This window comes from Lonchura striata, chromosome 1 (genome assembly GCF_050655825.1).
Source record: "Lonchura striata isolate lonStrDom1 chromosome 1, ASM5065582v1, whole genome shotgun sequence".
NCBI classification, from domain to species: domain Eukaryota; kingdom Metazoa; phylum Chordata; class Aves; order Passeriformes; family Estrildidae; genus Lonchura; species Lonchura striata.
The window spans coordinates 98714756-98742604 of NC_140703.1; the positions used below are offsets into that span (position 1 = coordinate 98714756).

General features: G+C 37.1%; 1 protein-coding gene and 2 long non-coding RNA genes across 11 annotated transcripts in view; 2 read left to right on the forward strand and 1 right to left on the reverse strand.

Annotated features, from left to right (window-relative positions):
- Positions 1-5315, reverse strand: part of LOC146768786 (uncharacterized) — a 21775-nt gene extending 16460 nt beyond the window's left edge. The window contains exon 1 of one of the 2 annotated variants that reach the window (XR_014956536.1): positions 4438-5315. This is a non-coding gene — a long non-coding RNA (uncharacterized LOC146768786). The remainder of the gene's footprint in view (positions 1-4437) is intronic. The other variant, XR_014956539.1, reaches the window with a different exon arrangement.
- TBL1X (transducin beta like 1 X-linked) overlaps positions 1-27849 on the forward strand; it is a 196045-nt gene that overhangs the window by 109011 nt on the left and 59185 nt on the right. The gene's annotated exons all lie outside the window — the stretch shown is intronic.
- The window catches only part of LOC146768787 (uncharacterized), a 28980-nt gene continuing 1137 nt past the window's right edge, over positions 7-27849 (forward strand). Inside the window, exon 1 of the long non-coding RNA XR_014956546.1 lies at positions 7-27840. This is a non-coding gene — a long non-coding RNA (uncharacterized LOC146768787). The remainder of the gene's footprint in view (positions 27841-27849) is intronic.

Genomic DNA, 27849 nt, shown 5'->3' on the forward strand with positions numbered 1-27849 from the left:
GTAAGCCAAAAGGAATCACCAAATAAGAGCTCACCTCCAGTGTGCCACCTCCTATCCTGTCAGGCTTTGCCTTGGTGAAGTCACCCAGGCAGTCAGGTCCTGCGTACACAGGTGATGATGGACTCCTACCAGCGTTGTCACTTAAGGCTGTGCCAGTCCAGCTCTCTTGAGCAGAGGCATTTGACAAAAAATCTGCATTTGTTCGGGGTTGGTTTTTAAGATACAGATTAATGAAGCAAAAAAGGAAGTACTGTACAATTCTTTAAATAGCTTTGGTCTTAAGTAATTGCTGTGGTAGAAAATAACTCCGAAACATGCCAACAATAAGATCTGTCTTGCCACTGTACTTACTCCACCGTCAGTACTGCCCAAGCTGTAACTTTAGGCCTGAGCAATCCTATTCTCCTACAATGCATCAGAGACAGCTTCTTGTTCATGTAGCATTCATTGGTTCTCTGCAGCATTTTCAAATTGTTGCTGTGCTCTTTCTGTGCTAATAGCAGCATGTGGGGTGTTCTGGTTAACCTTTTGGTTAAGAAGGTACAGAATTCTTCCTCTTTTTTTTGTAAATAACGGAAAAAGGACAAGATCTTTGCCATTTTGGGAAAGCAGTGCAGACACCATATAGCTGTATTCACTACTCAGTACTGCTAGTGCTGTGGGTTAAGGCAGTATCTCTGGTCTTATATACTTAAATGTGTGGGAAGTTTATTACTCCCTTTAGTTGTCAGGCTTCGCTGTCACTTGTATTGAGTGGTTTCTTTGCCAGTTAGATTGTATTTTGTAAGTCTGTGGCTTCTGTGCATTATTTTCTAGGTATTACCTGCATTGTTTCTTGCTTGCTACATAGGTCCACTTGGCTGTAATGCACTGTCCCCATCATACAAAGAAATCCATATTATTCTAGATAACAATTCTGCTGCCTTCACTGACCAGTTTGACAATTTTTGTGCCATTACTGCTATCAACAGTATTTACTTCTGTATCATTGACGATATTGATATATATTCACTCTTAAATAGGGTTGAGTGAGTACTGGATGACTTTGTTGGAGGAATGTAGAGCACTTTTCAATTATTATTTCATGGTAACAACTACTTTTTCATATGTCTGTCTTAATCACATTTGATGATACTGGTAATAATTTCTTACTCTGAATTTTGTGTGACTATAAGGTAAATGCCATTCAAAAGTCTGTGTGTTTCATTTATGGAATTATGTCTGCTGACCAGAGTTTGTCACGTTATCAGGTGATTTAATAAAATACTCTCTTTTATTTAGCAAATTTCTATAAAATGGTGTTGACTGGCTTCAGTTTTGTTCATGTGATTTCCCAGTGAATTTATCCTTTGTAAGTTCAGTGGTTATTTTGCCTGACAATTGTAATGGCATAGAGCTCTATAATTACTGAGATCACTATGCTTACCATCCTCAACTATTAGCGGAAAATGCTACCAAACTTACTGAATTTCTCTGGTGCTCCAAAATGTATTGAAAATGAGCATCATTGAAATGATCCTTTCACAAACACTTTTAAGACTCTAAAGGCACAAACTATGCACTGTACTAATTTAAAGTTGTCTTTTAACTTTTATTTTGGTTACTAACAGCCTCCTTAGCTCTAAAAATGCTTTTATTCTACTTATATTCTACTTAGAAGAAAGTATATGTTGCTTGTTTGGAGTTTTTTTGTAGCATGTTTGTATTCCTTTAAAACATGAATTCCAAGTTGGAGTTGTTCTGCTGTTTCAGTTAGCCAGATTTTCCTATTAGAATTAATTTAATTGGATTTTCATGTGTAATCTGTATTTCAAGCTAATTACACCCTTAACCCAGAATGGAAGTATGATTTTTTTTTTTTTTTTTTTTTTTTTTGGGCCACGTGTTGCCTTTTTTGGGCTATTTAATCATTACCTTTGGTCCCTGGTGGCAGTGGGGTAGTGAGAGCTCTTCACATTTTTACCCTTGTACTTTCTCCCAAGTGCAGATTTTTTCCCTAGCTTACTAGGCTAATGAACTGTCATGCTTCCTATTAACTAAACTATTTCAAATACCAAAATTATAATTACACTCTGGACCTGTGCATTCAATATGTATCCTAGCAATTAAATTTGGGAGTGGCTGATGAATTACTACTGACTGCATGGCATTTCTACCTTACTTCTCTCAGATGAATGACCTTCACAGTTCTTTTAGTGTTTCACAAATACATACTTAAGCAGATCATCCAGTTCTCTGATAGAGTTTGGTGGTTTGCTTTGTCTCAAATTGCAAGAGTATATCCTTCTGGGGTCTGCTAGTCTGTTATCTATATGAATTCAAGACCTTGACATCCTGAATTATCAGTAATTTTGAGGAATAATAGTGCTAATAATGCAGAGTACTATCTTCTATACTTTTGTCTGGCTCTTAGTGGAGATGTCCCCAGCAGTTAGGATGATAACTATTGATAGCTGTTGTTGGTATGATAGGTGTGACAATGGTAAAAGGTCAGCTTTATCGGGATCATGTGAGATATGTTGTATGAATGCACAGAGAATTACAGTATTTTGACTAGAAAACCTTGTAAAAAGCAAAGCAAAGAGATGAGGCTAAATTAGATGTAAAAAAATGAAAGGTTGGGGAAGTTCAGTTAGCAAAAGTAGGAAAAGTAGGTGTATGCACATGATACCTAGGAAGAAACAGGTCACCTTTTCCTAGTTTTGTGTTTCTTGTATGGTTTATTTATTTTGAATTTAAGAAGAAAATGGATAGGACGTAGTAGAAGATACCAAATGTATCAGCATATCAACAGATTTCTGTTCAAAGAGCTTGGAATAAGTGCAGTTTAGGAGTGTCACAAATGAAATGTGGTAGTGCAAGTTGTGACTGTTGGTAGAGGTGCAGAGACGCAGAATAATATAAGGAAATACTATTTTTTTTTTTTTAAGTTTATAGAACAGTATTTTTTCAGAAGCATTCATTTGGTGTGATTGAGAAGAACGTTCCATTATCCATAAGTTAGCACTGACATATTCATTTTGAGGAAACATGTATCTTCTTTTTGCATAAAAACAAACTTTCAAAACAAAATCTTTATACAAATTTCTTTGTATAAAACTGCATTTTTATACAAAGAAATTAAGAGTAACTATTAACAAAAAGTTTGCTTGCAAATGCATGATTCAGAAAATTACCGTAATACCTCCATGCATGCTTCTCTGTAACAGGTTTTATAATTTTTTTACAGTTACTATTTTTTATTATTTTTTCAATTTATTTAGAGCTTCATAAGTGATATTGCACAGGCATAGGGTACAGAGATTTTCTGTATGTTAACTAAAGTTACTGTTGGCACCTGATCCCACCAAATAATTTTATTGGTCAGTTAGATTTATAGACTAGAAAATCAAACTTCTTTTAAACAATATCCTTTATAATTCTGAGGTTTAATTAATAAACTCTGTATTGATTTAGTTTTCTAACATCGTTCCTCAAGTGCCGCCATCAAATAATATTGCACCTCAGGGTGTACACATGAACTATTAATAGAGTGGTTATTCTTAGAAGTCTAATGGCATCATAACTGTTCACTGAAAAATAGTTAACTTGTAATAATATTTTTTAAATAACATATTTTAAAAGAACATGAACATTCTTTAAATTTGCAGCTGTTTCATGGCTGAAGTGGAGTTTTATTTATATATTCCTGGTATTTCTCTTGCTATTTGGTGAATCATGGTTAACTGAACTCTGATTTTATTAATTAAATATTAATTAGTACTTTTTGGGCTGTCAGCTAAGTCAGAAACAAGTATATGTAGCTAGAACATGGACCCATGTATTTTACATTGTAGTAGAGAGATGAAACTACTATTCCAGTCATAGCTAACTTCGGAAATATTTGCTTTGAGACCTTCTCTTATGCAGTACAGTTTTAACCTACTGGTGGAATAAAATTATTGTGCTGCCTTTTAAAAAAAATCTTTTATCTTCAACACAGCTGAGGTTTCAGGGAAGGTTTTCAATGATAGTAAAGAGAATGCTAGCATTCCAAAATGAGGTGGAAAAATGCCTTATCCTTTGATTTTTAAACCAAGCTGGTGATTATTTCAGGCATAGCTCAGACCTTGTAGGACTGAACTGTGATAATCCCATACTCTGCTATTTGATTTGTAGAGCACATTATGCTACCACATTCACCGTGCCAGTCATTTGAAAGTGCTAATAAGAGATATGCAAAGTGAAAAAAGGCAATTTGTGTTGTAGTCATTAATAAGTATATATTTAGTTCAGCTGGAGTGCCAGCTGCAGTGGAAGGTTCATACCTCCATGAGCAGCCACGGTGCCACAAGGAGGGGGAAGTGGAGCTTTGCCCAAAATTGCTCCTCTGAGTTTGCCCAGCAAAGACTTCACCCAGGTCAACAATGCATTTTCATCCACACAAAGTCTGCTTACCTGGTCTGGGCAGAGCTGCAGAAATATGCATGGGTCAGTGAGCTCAGCTCAGGCTGCAGCACCCAGGGAAGCTCAGGTTTTGCTCCTCTGGCCAGGCGCTGAGCACACCCCACGTGTGGCACATTCCGGACACGCGGTGCCCTCTGCCACCAGCCTCCGATGAGGGACTCCGTGTGTGCAGGGAATAGGCTGCTTCCCAAACACAGCTAGGACAGTTTTCCTCTCAAGACAAATGGAATTTTCTGCTTTTAAAGGTCTATTCAAACAAAGCTTTTATTTTAAACTGAACTATTTTCCCACATCTTGGTGTAGAAATGGAATTACTATAGGCAGTCTAGTTAAACATGCTCCTGAATAATTTGAATGTCTCATGCAACCATCCCACATGGAAACAGGACAGGTAATGTAATTGTTTTTTCAATAAGTTGTTAATTAAGCCCTGGAGATGTACAGGATCTGTATTTCCATTTACATTTTTGTATGACCTTGTTCCTATCTGAACTGCTTTGATTTAATGGAAGATGAATATAATTGATGGATAAAGATACTGTTGTATAGATAGTACATGCTAAAAATTTGTGCCTGATATACAGATTAACATCAGGTAATTTCAGAAGAAATTCCATCTTCAAGCAGCTTGTGAACATTTTCACCTGGTATTTTCCTGTCTAGTTGTCACACTAAATGATGTAAATAAAGAGAAATAGAATTATTCTTTTTTCTTGAAAGTTTACTTAATGTAGTGGTGAGAGTTAAGTGTGGTTCCTCAGTGTAAACTGGAGATATTTCAGGTATAATTAATCAAAATGGATTTGCTAACATGGTTGTCACCGATACTGTGTTTTTATTTACTCACTTGAGGTCACAAGTCCACACGTGGCTTTGTAATCAAGGACCTTGGTCCAAGCTTGATCTTTTTCACAAATGTGAATATAGTGATTAGTAAAGCTGTTGTAATGGCATATTTGGAGAGTGAGTGATCACCACAGAAAAAGCTGAGGTGATTTAAGGTATCACAGAGCCCACACCTGAGCTGCAAAAGCAGAGCACTCAAGTCCACTGACTGTTTTAGTGCAAAGTCCACTCCCATCCCTTACTGAAATACCTCAGAATGACCAGGAAGTTATAACTTTAAAAAATGCAATGAAAGATCAGTCAGTCTTTAGGTCTAGTTCAGCTCATAGGGACAGTAAACTCCAGGTAAGGAGCAGAGGCAAACAACTGCAGCATGCCTGGTTTTACACTGGTACCACCATTTATGCAGTATGTCTCAAAATATTCTTTTATTGACTTGCCCATAGCCTTTGAATAATCTCTGCTGTGTTCAGACCTTGACATGTGAGATGGCTAGCCAGGGGTGTATAGTGCTATATCTTCTAATAAATGGTTCTGGAGATTGGGTTAACTTGGAGATTAGGCACCTACTCAGAGAATATTGGAGGAACAGGGGAAGCACTCTCCTGAACATCTATGTCATAATAGAACAAAGTGGGTTTGTGATTTTTGTTATATCTGAAATGGTTAACATTTTTTATTGGTTGCTCTGTGAGCTACAGTGTGATTCAGCAAGCATCCCAAATGTCTGTAACATGAATTGTGTTTATCGTCAACCTAAATCAGTTTAAATAAGATTAGTTCAACTGATGCATGCACAAATTAATTTTCCCTTTTATCTAACCAGCTTGCAGTCCTAATAAACAGAATAATCAATCATAGCTGCCTTCATCTATAGCGTGATTGTATATCTCTGATGAAAGAAATTTAAAATAATTTCTCTCTAGTCCGTACTTAGTTCCTCCATAATCAAGGTTTCTCGATATAGTGATTCACTTTAACCATTTTTACATTCTTTGATAGAAAAAAAATTTTTTTAGTTTGTATATTTAAAGGAAGATTATATTCAACATTGTAAAACTAATTTTAAAAGTATAAGATATTTTTGTTTCTCTGCTACACAAAAGAATGTCAGTCTGAGTCAGAGAACTCTCTGTAAACACAATGGCAGTGATACCATGCTTTGAACAGTTTGTACTGTGTACTCATCCTTTTTAGTAATAGCTGGTTTGAGGCCACTGGCATCTTTCTTACTGATTGAAGTGAGTCCAGGACTCCGGCTAGACATTTTCAGTCTTTGTTGAATTATAAAGTGCCAAGCAACACCCAAGGTTAGCTTCATGTGAGATGCTAGAAAAAGCCAAAACAATTAAAACTTTGCTTTAGATCGGTGGCCTAAATTCAAATAATGCTTTAACTTTTATGCTGAACTATTTACATTATATGTCAGGTGTCTTTACTCTTTTCATTTTATACATATATAGTATATCATACATTTAGTGGTACTTATGTCTAGATAGGCAATTATGAAAAGTATATAATATATAAAACGTGACATTTATTTACAGTCACATTTACAGCTTTGTAGTACAATTTTGCCTTTGGTGACCAATTCTGCCTCTTGAAACTGCAAAATGCATCAATAAAACCTTATGTTTTTGGTGGTTTGTCTCAAAATGTGTGTTCAGAATGTATCCCCATTAAGTGCAGTTGGTTATATTAGGAAAACAGCAGTCTGTATGAAGAAATATTCCTACCGTAGTAGTCATTGGTAATTTCTGGACTGTTAGTTTAGAAATACTGTTCAGATGAAGGTGTAGCAAGGAGTTAACATTAAGATTAATCTTTTCCTCTATATTAAAAATAAAGCATCATTATACAAAAAATAATAATTATTTTACTGGCACAAAAGAAGGTGAAATGCACCTTTTTGAATAAACATTGTAATATGGCCTTAAACAGCAGTGTGTCCTCTTGTTCCTTACATGGTTTCATTCCAGATATTAATATCTGAATATAGATATTAAATATCTTTGGTCATTTAAGACTCAATAATTTGCTTCAAAATTTGACCTCAAATGTAAATCTTATGTTAAAATAAATTACATCAGGTTTTAGAACAATCTCATTTTGCACTTCTAGTTTCATGCCTTTTTTTTTTTTTTGCAAATTCTTTATTTTTTAAGTCAAAAGTTCAGCTGTGTTAAAATATGGCTATGTCTAAATTTAGTATCTGAAATGACATGAGGCCTTTCCAGCCATGTTTTCACAAAACATTGCCTCAAACATTTCCAGATAAATGCTTTCATTCCAATATTTTGTTTATTTCCTTCTTTTAAAGCACTCCAGGTTTATGTCAAGCTATTAATCATGGTTGGATGACTCTGTTTTAAACAATTTCAGTTGATAAATCATTGTTTAGTAGTAAACTGGAGGAGCTGTTTTTCCTTATAATGTATGCATGCATTTGATTTCTCTGTAGAAACTGATAGGTCTTTGTAAATTACTTGCTTAAGAGTAAGCCCAAATCTTTTGAATTTAACCTACTTAAATAACGTTTTGGAAGTCTGTTAATGTAAACAGTCTTTTCAAGCTCAAAGAATAAAAATTCTCCCCATTAAACACAAGTTTAAAATTATGCAAAGATGAGTAAAAAAAGAAAAGTAACAACTACTTTATCAGTTTTTAAAATAATAACCCTAGGCCAGAGCAGCAAAAGTTAAGGAAGCAAAGCTATTTGTGGTGCCATCAATGTGAAAATTGCGCTCTGAGGAATGAAATCAGTGGATGAACTTGGGTCAGGGAAGTTAAGTGAAAGAAGAGGAGGGAATGGTCTGACAACCCTGCTGCTACTGCCTATTACCAGTTTTATATAAATATAAATTTGTCAGCTGTTCTTCCTGCTTTTTTTTTTCCCTATAAATTAACCGTCTTTCTTTATATTAACTTTTTTTCATCAAAATTGAGTTTTGGGAATTTGCAAAATCTCCTTACACAGAGTTTCCATTTATCTTGTGGATATTATTTCGGTCATTCCCCAGCACTTTTGTGGTCCCTTGTCTCTCAGAGCTCTCTTCTTACTTTGGTCATCTGTCCTGTAATCAATGCATGCTCTTGCCTTGCATACAGCAGCTTGGATAAAGAGTTTGTCAGCTCTGTTGGAGTCCAGTCTCTTGGCACACGACTCTTTTCTCTTGACTCTTTAAGTCTGGTTTGGGTTAGGGTTTCACAGGAGAATGAGCATTAAGAACTCCTTGATAGGTAGTGGTTTGCATCATTTATTTTGTGTTCCTAATATTTTGACTCAGAAATATTGGAGACAAATGAGATTGCATTTGTATTGATTTAAACTATTGTTGCTATGCAGTAGAATTGTATGTCCCTTTGAAAAAGAAGGCAAATTGGGAGTGGCCTTGTTTTTACAGGGATGGAGGAAATAAAATTTCTGGTACTGTGGCAAGTCTGTCACTCCTGGAGTGGATTTGTTGATCAAATTTTTCAGGTGTGTGTTTTTTGCTGTGGCTTTGTCCCAGTTGCTCAAGTTAACTACTAAAGTCAGCCCCAGGGCTTGTTTACATAATTGTAATAATGCTTTTCAGTGACTTTGGAGAGAGTTTACACAGCAGATTTTATTCACTGTGGGATTTGTTAGTATTCTGCAAACTTGCATCATTCTCTTTACTGAACTTTTATTTTGTCTTAAGAAGACACCACAAGCTTAGAATGGATTATTTTCCTAAAACCCTTGCAAACCCAGCAGCTCTCAGTGTCCTATGAAGGTGTCACCTCAGAAGGCAGGTGCAGATCTGTTTACCACAGTCAGACGTGACTGCGCCGTTCCAAATTAAATCTGCCCGAGATGGTTAGCAGGGAGCTAATCAAATCACTTGCACCATTTGATCTGCTCCCATTGCCTTTCATTACCAAAGCTCATTTAAGCTGCTTTAAACTAGAACTGAACTGATAAAACAGATAAATTCATACATCTGTGATCACATTTTCCTGCTCGTTTTTTGTATTATGTGAGCCTGAAAACTAGGCATAAAACAGCATTGTACACTGTACCTTGTCATCTGAACAGTTCCATCAATTTAGCCACTCTTAGTTTGGTTTTGAACTATGCAGAATAGCTTTTCATTACCATGTAGTATTTTTAACTAGTATAGAAGATAAAAATTAACATTCTGCCCTTAGAATTACCTCATTTCCTTATGAGTACTAGGCAATATATAAGAATTTGTTGGGGCATTGCTTTGAAAACACTGTTACTTTTTCTCATAATAATTAAACACTTGAAAACAACAGTTATTTCCTGTGGATAGTGTGTAATCTCTACATAATTAAGTAGGCTTTTCAGCCCAGTATTGGAATAAAACCAGTCAATACTATGTTCCTCCATCCCCAGTGGTATTACACCAGATCAGTACAGTGAATGTTTACTAAACAGACCTGGAAGCAGAAAATAACTGGGCTATTACAAATTCTTATGAACCTTCTTCTTCCCCTGCACATTTGAAAAGCTGTCCTTTTTAGTTTTGGTTTGCTCATCAGTGATATTCAATTGTCAATAATCCATCCTCAGATCTGAATTGTGCTGTTGAGTCTGTGCCATCTGCAATACCTTTGATCTGGCACCTACAGAAATCAGGCAATTACAGTGAAGTAGTCACTGGGTCTTGATTATTGATTAGTTTTGCAGGCACTTTTAATGCTTTTTCATCTAATTAGTAAATCACTACTTAAATTAGGCCCACCAAGCTGAAACAGAAGTAAAAGGATGAGGGCAAGACTTAAAGCAAGACGTGGTTGCTTACTGTACATAGTACAGATAGAACTGGATTTTGCAGAAGCCTGGGGCTTGGGAAAGGGTTGACAGAGTGCCTCTTTTTTTCCAAGTGAAATTACTTACCTCTTGGAGCTGGCAGGACAGTTGAAGTATTTCTGAATACATAAAGAATTGGGAAGAAGGGGAGCAATTGCAAGATGGTTTTTTATGTGCTGTGCTTAATGGTGAACTATCTTTTGAAATATTCTAATTGAATGTTGAGCCTATGGACACAAACTTGCTTCCCTCATGTGTAAAAGGGTATTTGATTGCGTCAAAGGCTAAATTATGGTTTTGAATTTGCATACAGATTTTGGAAAATAACAGCATAGCTTCCAGCTGAGAAATCTTTCATATATGTCTCCCCCAAATACTGCTGCTAGTGCACATGGTAACAAGAGAGTGTTTGCTGCATTTTTGACTGTTAATCATAGTCTATGCTGGTAAAAGACAGATCTAACACCTTCCCTATGAAACAGACAAATGGTTGAGTAAGTTTTGGTCAGATACAGCTGTTCGTATCTATGGCAACAACACTACAAAAAGAGGTATTGAAGCACTATCCCTGCAAATTAGAGTTAATTTCAGTTTGACACAACTTCTTATTAGCAGTAATGTGCAAGAAAAAAAACTGCAGCAGGTTGACCTTTGATTTCCTGAAGTCAATTTTATTCCCACTGGTTATGGCAGTAATACAATGAAGAGCAACATAAAATCCCAAGTCTGTAATAGCATTTGTTCAGAAGGCTTTGCAGGCCATACAGCAAGAAGTGCAAAACCTGGCAGCGAGGCCACAGTGCTGTATTAAATCTGCCCAGCCATGGCTGAGCTCCCCAAAGTGGAGTTCTATCATTCTATAAGTGTCCTGCAGCTTCCTGGGGTCACCTGCACTGTGGGGACAGGTGGGACACTCCAGGCTTCCAGCTTCTGGCTGCCAATCTCCACAGGGGTTTCAGCAAGGAACAAATTACAAGGCATATGAATACCATTCTTGTGCATTGGACTTCATGATCCTAAAGGTCTTTTCCAACCTAAATGATTATTTTATTTCATATACTGCTTTTAGCTCCAGATCTTCTATTGCCTATATTACCTGTAAAAATTGAGCATGAATTTTTGTGTATTTTTTATGCTACAGATATTTCCAGATTTAACCATTCACTCTTTCAATGGTAGTGGTAAAATGTGACTGCTATCAAATGTAGATATAGATCACTGTAGATGACAGTGATCATCATATCTTTTCCTTTTTTTCTCTTTTTTTCTTTTATTTTACTGTCAGTTATCTCAATAATGCTACTTGAGATAGAGGAAGTCGGGTATTGATTTTAGCAGATACTGTAAATGTTGCCAGATTTAGCCAGCAGTGTCTTGGAAGTAGAAAACTGAAGGTTTCCAGCCACCCCAGTGTAAAGATAACCTTCATTCTGAATACCCCAAAAACTAAGGAAAAACAATGAAGTTTTAAAAACATGACAAAGAAATGAGAAAAGGCAAAAATAATTGTGGGATGTGACATAAAGAGTGAACTTAGAAAGTGGATGAACCCATTTTTTTGTGCGCTTAAATGTAGCCCCCTGCATCCCTCCTCTTTGTCCTTGCAAACTGTGCCTTGCTTAGAGCTGAAAGCAGTGAGGCTGAGTACCTTGGGATCACTGACACGCCCCTGCTTCACTTGAGAGCCATAAAGTCTCATCCTTTACTTTAATAGCTCCAGTCAACAGCTTTAATGGAAGTTCTTTGGGAAAGAGGCTTTGGCTCTACATCTCCTGTCAGAGGGACTTGCCATATTGTGCAGGAGTTAAAAAGCAACTACTAATACCAGCAGTGAAAACAAGGAGGGTAAAAAAGGCAAGAACGTGTGTTTCTGCAGTTGTTGGGAAATTCCTTATCCTTTTGGCACTTCATTTTCATCTACTAAGGCAGTGCTGCTCTTATTTTTTGCTTTTCTGGAAGTTGAACAGAGGGAATACAGAGATAAGCAATTGTAAAGGGAAATTTTGGTTGTCTAAGCACATGCACAAATTTTCCCTCTCCTGCTTCTGGCTATCTGCCAATTAATAATTTGAATTAACAGGATCTGGAAGGTTATGAATGTAACAAAATTCAATCAACCTTGAATTCAAAGTCAAGGCTGTTTTTTTTTTTTTTTATTAAGAAGATGAAGAGAATTTTGAAATTTAAAATATGTGTAGTTTGATAAAAGTTGTCCTATCATTTTGGGATTTTGTTTCATTTTTTCTGTGTGTTTTGTCCAGCTAATTACCACAAAACACTGGTAAGATCTGTGAACCCTAAGTGAACTATTATGAACCAGTTTACAGTGAGATCTAAGTAAAAAGATTGGGTTGTATTTTCCAAGGTTGCAGAGTTGGGGTTGAGAATCAAATGTAATCTTTGGGAATCAGTCTTCAGCCTAAACTGTGTAGTTTTTATCATTATTTTGAATTACAAACCACCCTTCATTAAGGCAACATGAAACAAGTTTGAAATATTTTGTCTTTGTTTCAGTGCTCAAAGTACAGTCTTATTTACAATTTCCAGTGCTGCAGGTGTTTTTCTTTCACTTAGCACAAAAATGGCTTAGAGAGTGTAAAAATCCAAACATATGACTTGGTAGCAAAGGATGATATCTCTGGATAACACTGTTTTTCTCTGTCGGTGCTGGTGGCTTGTTATGAAATTTTTCTATATTCCAAGCTTTTAAAGCAAGATGAATTGTGTAGGGCATGAAAACAAATATGTTTCTTTTCAACACATTTTTAAGCTCATATAAATAGGCTTTAACAAGTAATTGCTCTCTGGATTTACTGTGAACTTCAATTACTGCACGACTAACTTGTGTGGTCAAACTATATTATTTAATTTAAGAGTGATTGTAAACCCCATGTGAATTTTTTTTCTAGAAAATAATTTCTCTTTACTTAAGTACAGAAAAATAATTTGTATATCAGTAATATGTATCGTTATATCTTAATATTATATCTTAATAAATTTTAAAATTTAATTATTAGATACAACTTACACCTGCATTGCTGCCTGTGCACCATATTCACACTTGGGCAGAGACATTTTCAGTGGCAGGAGCAGTGCTGTAGTGGGCAGAGCCATGGCAGGAGTCCTCAGGGCTGCCTAGTTTGCCTAGGCTGACTGAAGCTGATAAAATGCACCTTTCCAGATGTAAATCAAGGTTACAGAACAAAACTGCAGTTGAACCAGAGTTCAGAATCAGGCATCCTGATGTTTATGCACTTGGTTCTGTCCATTGGTGCTGTTTACAGTGAGGTAGCAAGCACCTTAGATGGTGCTCAGACTTGGCAGCGAGGAGTGACACCAGGGGCCCCCAGCCAGAATGGACTGAGGGCTTCTCACAGCTCCGTGTCTGGCACAGCCTGCTTCCACACACCAGTGTCCATCCCTGCCAAAGCAGGTCAGAGCTGAGGAGAAGGAGCAAAGGTCTGCAGTGAAGCCCACAACTCTTACACGGTTGCAAGCCAGAGCGAGCACATAACCATAGGACTTCATTCTGCCTTCAGTCCCTATAGCTAAGCCAACAAAAAAAAAGTCTGTGCTTCCAGTAATAGTTTACAGGCACACTTCAGCTATCCAGGAGTGGCATTTTCTCTTTTAGAATGTTATGGGGCATTTATTTTCCTTGGTTGTGAGGTCAGAGAGATTAATGTGTGGCTGTATCAAATACCAGATGTACTTTTTAAACTGTGGAGAGTTCCAGTGAAGAAAAATGTCAATGTTCTGTCAAAGTATAGACCAAGGAGTTTAATACTGGAAGATGTTATTTGGACTTCAGTCAGAGCAGTTTTCCCATGAGTTCCTAACACAGACAGAAAACAATGTTCTTTAGTGAATTTTGCTGCAGGAATGTACTAAAGTTATAAAGTTGTTTGAAGTGAGAGAAAAAAGTTATGTTGCGTCATTTTTGTGCGTGTCTCATGGCTTTTTGCGTACTGTCACATTTTTGGTGTATTTGCAGCTCCATAGAATGTTTATTGTCTTCCATATATAAAAGTATTTGAAACCAGCATGCCATTCATCATCAACAACAACAACCTCTCTTTAAGTTGTTGTAAGTTGATGTAATGTCCAGAGCAGGAGTGGAATATGAAAACCAGTCTGGCAAGTTCCTGGAATAGCTGTTGTACAGAAGCTGTTATTTGCTGCATTAGTTACAAGCCCAAGTCCTCAGGCATTTTCTGTCATGTGTCAGTGCCCCTCGTTGATGTGTGGTTTGGTTTCAGTTACGGCCTGGAGCTACACAGTAATGAGCCAAACAGGGCAGTTGAACTACCAAGGGCACCTCAGGTTCTTTCCCAATCTGATATTCTTGGGTAGATAAACTTTTTACTTCTGTACCATGGGCTTCACCTTCTCTGTGGTCTCCCAAACTACAGCTGTGCTTTGCTGCACTTTACTGTGGAAGGAGCCCTCAGAGCCTACAAACATCTTGGCAGTGTCAAAATTGTTTTTATAGTATCTACTAACACCGTGTATATCCACTTCTGTGAATTGCTGTGCAGGTGATAAGTTACCCATTTTGCTAAGCAGCAGTCTATACGAATAACTGGTTAATCCTCAAAAAGGAATGTAATTAATGGTTTCTGTTGGCTTTTCCTAGAGGTATTTGATTGTTATGTTTCAGTCAGGTAGTTTTAATAATGCTGAGGTCAAATATTTGGGAGTGGACTTTTTTCTTACTACTTTCAAGACTATGTGAAGGCAGTCTCAAGGGAATTTTTTAGAAGAATTTATTTAGATGCCGACTGTCAATAGTATCTCCAATATAATTTCAGAAATGGGTGATAATGGCTGAGTGTTTGCTGTCGAAATAGAGCTGGGGTCAAAAGTACTCGTCAACTCCTGAATGCAAATGCCTTGTCACATTTCCCTTTGGAAGCAGCAGATAACGAGACTGAACTGAAATTGAAGACAGTGTGGTTTTTATGATACAAATTGAACTCCTGCCAATGACAAATTTCAAGGTACATTGTGAAAATGAAACTATGCAGTGCTAGCTGAAGTGCACGACATAACTATGAATAGATGTACCCATGTGTACGGCACAGCTCCTACCTTTCTGTACTTGGAGAGAACAGTTTCACATGCACCAAGGTCGACAGAGTGGTTGTATCCTGAGAAGCTCATGTCATGCATGAAAGTACATAAAGACCATCTGGGAAGTATAAAAATAGCCTGTCCTGGCTGGATGATTTGTGTGGTGGCCAAGGACTGATACGCTTATTCAGGAAACGGCAAAACAATGTCAAACTTGTTGGGAAATAACCAGGCTTATTTTCATCCTTGGGAATGGCCTGGTATCTCATGGAACAAAATACACAAGGAGACTTTCAACCACATGGTTTCTAAATACCCTAAAGGAGTCCGTGTGAACTGAAGCGGTTCAGTGCAGGCAGTGGGAAATGTTAAGATTATTCTTAATATTTTAAAATTTCAGGTTTAGTATATCTGAGAAAGACCAAAAGCAATAGTAGAGTTTTACTCATATCTAAATTTTTTTTAAAGTTTTTATGCTTTTTAAAGGGCTTTTTAAAGTTTTTAAATGAGGCTATATCAATTTATTGTACAAAAAAAAGCTGACCAAATGCTGGTCAGCCTTATCCAGCTATCTCCAAATGGTTTATATAATGATCTTGTGTGAAGATGGTTTATAAAGGAGGACTGAAAATTTTTAATTGACCTACAGGGATGCAAGACATACATCTTAAATCTAGGTAACATTGGCCAGTTATTTTGGGTTTTTTAAGCTCAGTCTTGGCAGGATGATTCTAAATTAACAGACATATCTATAAACAGTGAAACTTAATTTTCAGCCTTTCTATGAAGCAGAAGAAATAGAGATATTAGCGATGACTGTTTTTCTGATGAGCATTTAATGTGTCACAGGTGTCACAATAGCAGCTTCTGAACATAGTTTTAATGAGATAATCATCTGTCTCCGGGTTTTTATTGTTAATGGATATGCTATATAAAGCTATGCTCTCCAGCCACGTCAGGCAATCCAGGCACTATTTTAAATGCTGTTAGAAACTCTAGGAGTTTCTATTAAGAAACTATTAAGAGAATAGCTGTAAACCACCTCCCTGGCCTGGTTTAACATTGAGCATCTAATTATTGCCATACAATTCAAAACTGACATTTTATATTGAAGACAGTGTAATAGTTTGAAGGACCTGTGTTTCTGTTAAATAGATTGTAAGTCCTCAAATGGCTTGTTCTGTTGCTTGTTTATATCACCTACCAGCAGAGTAGTGTGTACAGACAGGGAATTCTGCTGTGCCCCATTAATTGAGCAAAAACTAACTACAGTTGAGGTTTTTTTCACACTTTTGGCTAAACTTGGATTGACATCAGAGATTTGAGAGGGCCAGGCCTTTGTATCCCCAGTGCCTGCACTAGCAAATTTTGTTTGTTAGCTTATGCCAGACTCAGCCAAAATTTAATCCGATCTGTGGGAAATAGGAACAGCTGTAGACTTCAGAGGGAATTTGATTTCTGAATTAACACGGGATTTGAGATCTACTCACAGCTCTTTGGTCTCCTGTTTTTTTTGGGTTTTTTTTTTTTTTCATTATTATAATTGTATAAAGAGGAATGTTGCACTTCTTTTGAATGTGGAAGAACATACAGAATATAGTTGGTACCATGAGAAACTTGGGATTTTTCGATTTTTCCAGAAATATAAGAGGATTTAGTGTTGAAGAATCTGTTCTTTCTTCGTACAGTTTGATCTTCTATCTAAATGAAGGCAAAATCTTCAGAATAGTGTTTTCACATTTAATATTAGTTGTATTTCAGATCTTGTCTTGGGAATACTTACTTCCACTGTAGTTTTTCCATTTTTCTCTTTGTAATCCCTTACTTCTGAAAGTGACACGAGTGAGTATTCTACTTATACCTAAAGAAAATGGGCATGACAAAAAATGACAAAAAGGTCATTTTATGTAAGGGGTATAGTTACAGACACCCATTCCCCTGGTGAAAAAAAAATTAATACCTTTATTCCACTTGCTGAATACAAGTCTTCATTCATGTGTGATCTTGTGAGGAATGAGAAATTGAAGCTGGGCTTTTTCACAAGTTTCTTGAGTCATTTCAAGTGAGGGAATGTAGTGTGGGTGTTCCAGGAGTTGTGAAATCTTGGGAATACCAACTCGGAGCAGAAGCAATTGTGCAACCTTCCTGTTTTATAGTCTCACCTGTAATCAAAGTAAATGATGTTTCCTAAATACCATTAGAGGGTGCAATTAAACAGTAGGAATTAAATAGGAAAGCATTTCTTTGTTCTTGGAATGGAGCCTCTCTCTTCATCTGGCATTCTCATCCTCCACAGTTTCACTGGACCACATCCCACACCTGGCAGCCTTTTCCTCCTTTCCGTGCCCGTGTTCTTGCCTTGCCATTGAAGGTTTTCTTCCATGTCCCCAGATCCACGTCCGCGTGCTCAGTCCTGCCCATCAGCTCTCTCACCGAGCAGTTTGCCACCAATCTCTTGAATTTAAACCCTGTAGTTCAAGCTTGGCTCAGACCTTGCCCCATGTGCAAGTTCACAGTGTCTCTCTCAGGCTCAGCTGGTTGTTTCCAGGGAGATGCTCAGGGAGTGGGTTTTACCTTGGCAGGAGAAAAAGTGACTGCAGCAACAGGTGGCAGGAGAGGCCGAACCGGTTGGTGGCCTTTGCAACTTTAATTTATCATTCCCAGTGTAAGATACTTGATGATGTGTTTTGTCTCTGTGGTAATTTGTGTGTTACATGGTTCTGTGTACTATTGATGAGTGAATGTAGGCATCAAGTGTAAATGACTTACCCCTCCAGCTTCACTTCACAGGCATTTTAGCAACTGGCTTTTAAATGACTCCATATAAGCACAAAAATTAAATGTAACTGTATTTATAAGCAAAAAAGATCCTTATAAAAATGAAATAAAAGTTGTAATTTCACTTTATATAAACTAATTGCCCCAGTTTAAAAATACACCTGCTGCAACAGAGTATTTGCTTAGAAAAGTGATTATAAGAGTTGAGACATGATATTATTCTCTCACTGGTTAGCTCACATGAAGTAAAATAACTTTAAGGGTCTCATTTGCTGTTAATAGAATCCATTGCATCTTAGTGGCTTTATATGTCTTACAGAATTGTTTGCAAATTTAATAATATAAAGAACTGGACCATACTTAGTGAAGTTACAGCAATACTATGCATGCATTTATGATGCTATGGGATTCAGTAGAACTCATTTTAAGTCAGTGATTTTTTTTTTTTTATTATTTACTTCTACATCCACACTTGTAAAAATATATTTGACATTTTGTCCCCAGACTTTTCTTTCCTTCACTTCTACTTTTATTTTTATACTAAAAAATATGCAACTCTGTCAAGAGGTCAGTCAGCAGAAGATGATTGAGCACTTGAGCCATCACCATGAGCATGTCAGTCACTCTACACAAATTAAGAGCCTTGTGGAAGTTCAGCAGAGAGAATGGATGCAGCTCTGCTGGCTGCTGCTGCAGTACCAAGACAGAACCAGGAGGAGCTGGAAGTTCAGTTAAAGCAGGACTGGGGGGGCAGGTGAGCTGCTGACACATGGGTGAATATTTCTGATCTTTTTTAGTATGTCAGAAGCATTAAGAGTCGTTCTTACACTGGTGTTATTAGGCAGGTGACCTAATTTTTGTGGAACTGGAAAGGCTGTTGTTAGTTTTGCTTTCTGAGGAATAGTAGAAATTATTTTGTTCTTGTTACTAACATTTGAAATCATCAGAGTGGCTAGAGATATGAATTTCTGAAACATGCTCTACATTTATGTTCACATTGTGTCACAAATGCAGAGTGTTGTCCTTCACATTGGAAGGGAATGGATGTGGTGTCTCATCATAATGGTTGAACTGTGGATGACACATCCTGAGAACCTCTGTGTAACACCAAAACCTACATAGAAGCATTTAAGATTATTTGTTAATGTTTTAAGAGTTCTTTCAAAATACAGAACAATAAAAAGTCATTAATGGTGACACTGGGGCTTTTGGGGTGAGAGATTCATCTCCTAATGTGAAAACTGGCATTTGCATGTGCATAAAACTCTTCTATTTTCTTAGACTATCATTATCATTATTGATTTTGTACAAAAACCCTGTATTGTTTTATTTTGCTACATTTTATATTGTATTCCTTCCAAAAGGAATGTAAAATTTATTACTAACTATAGCAGTGTTTCTTTGTCAATGAAATGTGCCTGAACTCTGCCCTCCCCCAAAAAAGTCTTAATTGCTTGATCTGGGTGTATGATAAATGCACCCAGATATTGGAGTGTCCATGTCAGGTCTTAAAATTAGAAAGCTGAGAATTTAAAAAGAGACATGCTACAGTCCTATTACTAGTTAGATCACATAAAGTAAAACCATTTAAAGTTGTTTAACAGGTCTCCATTACATTTTAATGACTACATGTCTTAGAGAGTATTTTGCAGTTTTAATAATCATGGAAGACTTGTCCATAGGGTAGGGCTTAAAGTGTCTGTGAATAAAAAGGAAAATTTCTTAAGGAAATATCTGTGGTAGTATTTTCCTTTTTTCCAATCTTATTTTCCTTTTCCTAAAGAGTCAGGTAACAGTGATGTATTAGTATGAAATGTAGAAAAGGTGAAACCTCTGTTTTTAAGATTTCTTTCACAAGGTTTTTGACTGGAAGGAGGATCATCTTCATCAGTGCATTTGATGTGGCAAACCTGTCTTTTGCACCTAAGGGATTGTAAGCATTCATAAACATCAGGTTAAATTGTGAGGTATTTATTTAAAAAGGAGAGAAAGGAATCAATTCTTGCATCATTGTGAGTCTCATGGTTTCCTTTGCTGGCATTAGGGTTTAGGATATCCCTTTTCTCAAGAGCTCCAAGCCAGCACTGTACAAGTTAATAGTCAGTAAAAAATAAGTGATGGTTCTTCACTGATAGATTTTGTTTGATGGCCTTTTTTTAGTTTATAGCACTCACTGACAGCAGAGCCATATTAAAAGTGGCATTGGCAAGAACAACTTTTCTTTTCTGTCTTTGAATGCAGTCCCTGAGAATTAAGTATGCATTGAACAGTGTTTATGTGCATTTCTTATGGTCAAAGTAGTTGATTGATATTAGCAGTTTTTATTAAGAGTTAAAAATTTCAGCAATTTTCAAATTAAATTTGTTCCAAGTAAAATATAGGTCATTGTAAGTAAATAGTTATGCTATTAAAGTCTGTACTTAATTGAGAAAGAAAGAAATGGGAGAAGGAAAAAAACCTTACTCTGTGTTTTTTAAATTATACTTTTCAATTTTTTAAAAATAGTTCCGTAAACTAAGCTAAGCTAAGTCTTATAATTGAGTGCTTAGGAGAAGAATCCTTGACTCATAAAAAAAGTAAGATGTAAATAAATAGAGGTTCAGGGCATTAAAGATCATCCAGTCTAGATCTGTAGGAATAAGCAACTGATAAAAATTAGTATAAAGGACAGCAGAGAAATTTAAAAATCGTATTTTGATTATAATGTATTTTCCTCTGAAATACTTGTTGGGAAGAAGGTATTCTCTGCTATCTAGTGAGATGAGACACCTGAAACTATCATCTCAGCTTTCCATAAGCCTGTAGCCATAATGCCCCTTGCCCTTCCCAGTGCTGGTCACCCTTTCCCAGGCATCAGCCTGTGGCTGTTTCCCCTGTCAAAAACACTCTGAGCTAACAGGAGTCAGACAGGAGCCTTTGTCAGAGATAGCACTGCCTTACTGAGTAGGAAGCATAGTTAATACAAGGAAAATATTTTGGTAATTGAATTACAGCTTCTAACAAACTTGTGCAACATGTATACAAGTAGTATTTTCAGAAGGCTTTATTTTAGTCAAATTGCACAGATTTTTCAATGTGACAACAAAGGCTCTGTCATGAGAGCAGCCTCTCTGCCAAATCCCTGCTCCAAAATACAGAGGCAATGGAAGTTCTCATTGAAACACTGAAATTGTATAAATATTGGCAAAATTGGGTTTTCACCACCTTCACTCTGAAATGACTGAACTATTTTTGCTTACACATTCCAGAAAAAAAATTTGCCTGAGGCAAAGACTCACTGTGGAGCTTTACAGTCCAAATAATTAAAATAGAGTTGAATTAGAAATTATAATATAAGCTTATAATACGTCATGCTTAAATATAGGTGTTGATGTCTACTCCTTGCATAAAACTACAAAAGCCCTTGAGTCTCTGTAGAAATAAAGAGACCAATTTTATCTTCTCTTAATAAGGAATTGTAAAACATATGTGAAAAAGAGTACTGAAGAGTGAAAAAAATGAAAGAAAATTTATCTTTGGACAAATGCTTACATTTAAAATAATTTTTCACTGATGCTGAAAAATATTGAAATGTATATGATTCATGATTCAGCAGCCAGATACTTGCAATAAACAAGTGATTTGTTAATTAAGAGGGGTTACAGATCCTTACTGCTTTTCCTGGTCCTTTCAAGTCTCTCAATTCTTTGCTCCATAGTGGTTTTGTTTCAGCAACCTGTTACCAGGTGTAAAGTGTGCTCTTCTGGGAGCTGGAAAATGCAAGTCTGAACCTGCTAATTCTTCTGTGAATACTTTAATCTTCAGTCTCTTAAATCTGTTATACCACTTCCACTGCCACCTTTCTCTTTTTTATTTTTTTTTTTTTTTCAAAGAAAAGTTCTGAGTCAGTTCTCCACAGCCAAAAATACAAATTGGAGCCTGGATTTGGAGCGGAAATTTGAAGCAATGAATCCCAGTCTCAGACAAGTGTCTAATCCACGTCTACAGGAAAACACATAAATCTTTGAAACAGGCACATAACTCTCCCTATTCCTTGTAGAGGGAATTTCATAGCAAGCTAGTCTTTGAGAATTATGTTCCAGGAGCTGAATGACTAAAATATCCACTTGGTTACAGTATCCTTAGAAGATCTGATAGGCATGACAGTATGGAGTGTTACCCTATCTACCTTCCTGCATGTCTTTACCAAATAATTTTTTTTTTTTTCAAATAAAATTAGTAAAGAGGACAATGAGTAAGATTGTTCTTACAGTTTGGAAAAATTGTTTCCCTTGAATTTGTGCTAGTACTGATGTTCATTTTAAAGTCATATAGAGGTTTTGCCTCTTCACAGCCTGGTGTAATTTCTCTTTGTGTGAACTGGAAGACACAGATAATTGGGCAGTGTGAGTGGGAGCGCTCCAGCTGATCAAGGGAAGGATTGTCCCTGTGTGTGTGACTCGTGCCACACCATATCCAGACACTGCATCTGGTCCTGTCACCTGACACAGGAAAGATGTGGGCAAGCTGGAGATGGCTTGGGAGGACACAGGGGCTGGAGCACTGTGAGGAGGGAGGGGGAGAAGGGGCAGCCTGGAGAAGGGATGGCTTTGGGGGCTGACAGCCCCCAGCACCCACAGAAGTCCTTGAGATGGTGCCGGGCCCCTCACAGCAGCACAGGCTGGCATGAGAGACAGAGGCACAAGTAACAGGCTTGAGGAGAAGTTGGACTGGGTTTGAGGAGAAGCTTTTCCTGAGGTGTTCCTATGGGGAGTGAGGCAGTGGAGCCGGTCACCCCAAAGTCTGTGCCATCCCTCTCTGAGGAGGGTTTCGAGCTCTGTTGAGCAGTCCAGTCTGACCTCAGAGCTGGCCCTTCTTTGGGCAGGGGGTGGGACCTGCGACCTCCTGAGATCCCCTCCAGCCTGTGTCCCTCGAGCCTGTAGGCACCCAAAATCCTACTGCTGTTCAGCAGCTTTTATATTTCTATAACAGCAAGCATATGATTGACACCTACTTCAGCCTTCCTGATTACCTCTAGCTTCCATGGAGTCCTTCTTAGAGGGAAGGCCAAAACTGTAGAATCATTTTATTCTTTGATAAAGTGATTCTTGTCCAGGGATTAGAACCTTTAAAAGCTTCTCAAACTCTGTATGTATGGATTTAAGGCTTCAGTTCTCTGTATCTTGATTTTTTAAAGCAAGGGAGTGCTTTTTATATTTAATCTGAGCTAACTAATAGCTGTGTCATAATGTATTAAAATCCTTCCTGAGAAGTATTTAACTGAAATTTTTTATGAAAACCTTAGATTATGTCATGTCTGCTCTGACTCCCAAAGGATTTTTTATTTCATCTTAGTTTCTAGGCTGTTTAGCTTTTTCAAAAAGGAGGTTAAAAAGCTTTCCTCTTAGCATTGCCTTTTAATCTATAGACTTTGCTATTTATATTCGGGCTGTGTAGGATTTCATTATGCTGCCACCAGAAATTTGATTCTCTGTCATTTTGTGGTGTTCATTCTTCACCCAAAAAAGCCAGGAAAGTCTGAAATGGCAAAGAGGCTGCCTCACCCCTCTTGGACTATTACAGCATGTAAAGTGGGGGGAAGATGGATGAAAAGGTAGATAATATATGTGAAAGTGTAGTACAACTTGGATTATATTACTGGGTACACTGTGTGTGATTTTTTCTTAGCTATTTAAATCCTGGTTATAGAACATCGAGAGGAAAATTTAAAGATAAATCAGTGTCTAAAATTGGTAGTTGAGGTAGTTTTCATTAGACAGAAATTTCTCACCCTTAATTCTTTGAATTGATTTTTAATGGGAAGTTTCTGTATAAAATATTTAGCAATGTGAATGCAGAAGAATAACCTAGAAACAAGCTTTTTACTTTAGTGATTGCTTAATAAGTTTCTGCAGGCATTCTTTAAAAGCAAATTATTTTCTTTCATCCATCTTCCTTCCCTCTCCACCTTCCAACAAGGAAAGTAGTCCTATAACTTCCATAAAATTGAGATATTTAATAACCCTTCTCCAGAGCTCAAACCAATATAAGCTGGATGGTTATGTTTAAAAAAAGAATGAACACACGCACAAAAAATTGCTGCAGCAGATTTCCACTAAGAACTAAATGCACAGCAGTGTATTTAGTGCTGACTTTATGTATATATATTTTTTGTTCCACTGTGCTACCCTCTATGATCTTTGTCCTTGCATCTTTTAACACTGACATTCTCTTAGGATTATTCAAGGGAAAGCATGAAGTATTTATAGCCATAGTTAAAATCTTTATAAATAGTTTATAATAGGAACTGCCATAATAAAAGTTTGAAATAGTTTCCATTATAGTTCTTTGTTTTTATATATTCTTAAATTTACAAAATACTTATTTTGGGGGCGGGTTAAATTTTCCATGTTGTGTCTCTGAAAAGTATTTTTCCTCATTAATTTGGAGTATAATACTTTCAGCTATTTTGGAATTAAAGACAAATGGAGAAAAAGCTTTTTCCATTTGTATGGTAATAATAAAAATAAAAAAAAAATCTTCAGATGCATTTTTAAGAATACTACAGGGGGAACAAGTGAAGGTTGAAATGTGTGGCAAGATTTACTCCCTTTACTTTCTATGGGGAGAAAAAAGCAGTTGAAAATGATGGAAAAATAACATCAAACTCTTTCCAGTAACATCTGCTGAGCTTATTAGCAGAAACTAATAAAAACACACCCCCTTAATAACATCCCTGCACATTCCCTTTGCCTGAGGCCATCCAGACATGAGCTAACTGAGCTGCTGCAGCTCCCTGCTGCTCTCTAGACCTTGGTGGCTCTCTCTTACTGAGCAGATCCAGATTGTGAGGTGTCAGGGATGTGCCCATCTCCACCTCCCACAAGCGGTGAACAACACTGGTCCCTCTCTTGTCCTTTACTTGTAGGAACCTGGAGCTGTGTGGGGCCAGCCTGCATGGCTAGAAAAGTGTAGGTTGGTTAGTCTAGCATAGATTTGTGATGGTTCATCTGGAGAGCTTTGCTAAGTCCAAGAGAAGACTGTAATGCAAGTTACTAGTGTTGTCATGAGACAGTAGTACCAGAATGGTTTTCACTATTAGTTTCTTTCCAGCTGTACTCGTGTCAAGCTGTCCTGAAAGATACTAAGCAAGGATGGCATTCATATAGCCATGGAATTGAAACAGATTTTACTGGGTATCTGGGTCCTGTGAAGGGATGGAGCACACAAACTTGCAGGTATGTGGACAAACAGGCCCTCCTTCATGATGGCGATGCTGTGTCTGTGCTGCCACTTGCCTGGAGAGCTTTGGGGTTGTCTTGCAGCTGTGGGACAAAGGGACAAAGTGCAGGACCAAGTCTCAAAGACCTTTGTGCTCTCTCCCCTGCATGCCACGTCCGTGGTCTGGCAGGGCACAGGCGACCTGTCTGTAGCATTTTGGTTGCTGGAAATTCCTACCACTGTACTGGGCACTGACACCACTGCAACAGTAAGGTGGTAGTTATCTGGTTTTTATAATGAGAATTTACCCTCAGGGTGGTATAGGAAACAGTTTGTGTAAGGAACATGGTAAAATACCACACATGGGTGTTTTATCCTTACTTCACACTTCAGAAATAAGGTGCACAATCAAGAAAGAGCCCAGTTCTGCAGTGAACTCAGATGTGTTTGGAGAAATCAGGATTTTGACCCCAGCTACCAGCTGTACTGTTTTTTAGCAGCAAGGATAAAAATCAGAAATAATCAAACAAGCCTTATTCAGATATTCTGTCTTTAGGGCAAATCCTTCAGACTGTCTCTTGTTTATCCTTCCAAGCCCATCACTCTTGTGTTCCTTGCCCTGCAGTTGCCTCATTTAAATGGCTGGTAATCCCCACTGCCCATATTAGATGGCTGAGCTTTTTAGAGGTTTCTGGAAGCTCCTTTTGTGTCCCAGCAACATGGTGTCACCTCAAAGCCAGTGTTTCCTCTTCTAGGCTGTGGCCTGTCTCTTCTCAGTTGATGCTTGCCAGTGCCCATTCTTACAGAACAGCTCAGAACTCAAGATACTTCACATTTATTTTAGTGTATATTTAATATTAAGTGTCAGCTGAAAAATAAACCGTACTTTATTCTAGCTTTTTGAGAGGAATGTTCATTGTAAAAATTCAGCTGTGTTATTTTACTCACATCTGAATCAGGTACAGCTAGTTCTGGTAGGAACTCATGCCATCACCTTCATTTCACCTCAAAACTCTGAATGTGAAGTAAAGATGAAAAATTTAAATGCTAATGTTTTGTTTTGTCGAGGTTTTACTGAAAATCCAGGTATATTAAGTGAAAAGTTAATTAATATATTTGCCCTCTCTCCAAAATTAAAGAAAATGGGATATCACTAGGGAAATTGCTCCATCTTTTAAAAGTTGCAATCTTCTTTAATGTTTCTGAGCCTGTAGTGCTACTCGTAAGATTTAAAGCACATTTTTGTTGTATGACATGCATGGAAACGCACTCGCACACAGACCATTGGTTACTACCCCAGCAGACAATCATGTATTTTGGCCTAATTGGTTTGAAAGGAGTGGACACATACCATTGTCCCTGGGTTTGTCCTAATTGCAATTTTGTGCTCATGTAAGGAAGAAAATCCTTGGTTCTGTTTAGTGGCAGCATTCCCAATTGACTTCAGTTGTTCCAAGACTGATGAGGTATCTTGGTTCTCAAACTGAATCCAATCATGTGTTTTGATTTCTCAAGCCTCTGAATTCCTTCTTTTTTTTATTTTCAAACAGTTATTTTCATTTCATTTGCAAGCTCTAGGTCTACTGTCAATAATTGCTTTCCCATTAGTCTTTCTTTGGCTTCCCAGAGCTTTCCATATAATATATTAGTGTAAATAACATTTCTGGTTTTTAAAAAAATGGAGGGTGCCTCATCTTAGAACAAAGCTATGAAAGAGGTAAAACACACTTGCACTAATTAGGAAGAGCGGTTGTGGGTTTTTTTCCTTTTTTCCCCTTAGCAAAGAGACAAAAAGGAAAAATCAGTACTGGAAAACCCATTTCATTTTGCAGCAAAGACAGTTGGAAAAGATCCACTTGAACTCTTAGAACTAAAATGCTGGAAGCTGATGTAATTAAGTAAACCAGCTGAGAACTGAAAAACAACCTGATCAAACTTAAGGGATTGTAGTTCTGAAAGATCTGATGCACCATTCAGAATCTTTTGATAGAGGAAGTAAATTTTGCTGGGAATTTGGTGATTAAAGGCTTGTCTTCTGTTGATGATGAGTTATTTTGCTCTGGGAATTGTTGATTAATTAAAAAATGTTTGAATAGCACTTAAAATTGTTGGGATATCTCTTGTTGCCCTTTCTTTAAATAAATAGATGTGGGTTTGGTTCCAAATGGCTTTTCAGTTTGAAATGTAATTTATAATTTATTGAAGACTAGTTTTCATGCAGAAGTAAAGTTTCTGCAATTATGTCCACCAAACTGTTTAACTTGCCAATTAATTTTTATAAATATCCTTGTGATACTTTTTTCCTTAATTTTATTTTTTGGTAGTTTACTGGATGACGTGTTATTTTGTTAACATTTTTTCCAGTACAGAACAACCATTTTGAAAATTCATTGCAGATTTTTAAAACAATACAGTAGGAGCAGTTGCAATTTCAAAAAAGATTCATCTGTTCAAAGACAACTCTTTATAGATATTGCATAGTAAACCAACCTTCTCCCTGAACAACATTTTGATTTTCTTGATATGAAAACCTCATTTTTGCCAGATTTGCCCATACAGCATTTGACTCATCTAGAGCGACCTCTTGAAGACAGAATTGCAGGTAAATTGATCACTACCATATGTCTATAGACGGTATTCCTCCTTTTTCTCTGATTGGCACCAGATTTGGAACACTGATATGGTTGAGCTCACTGGCTAATAAT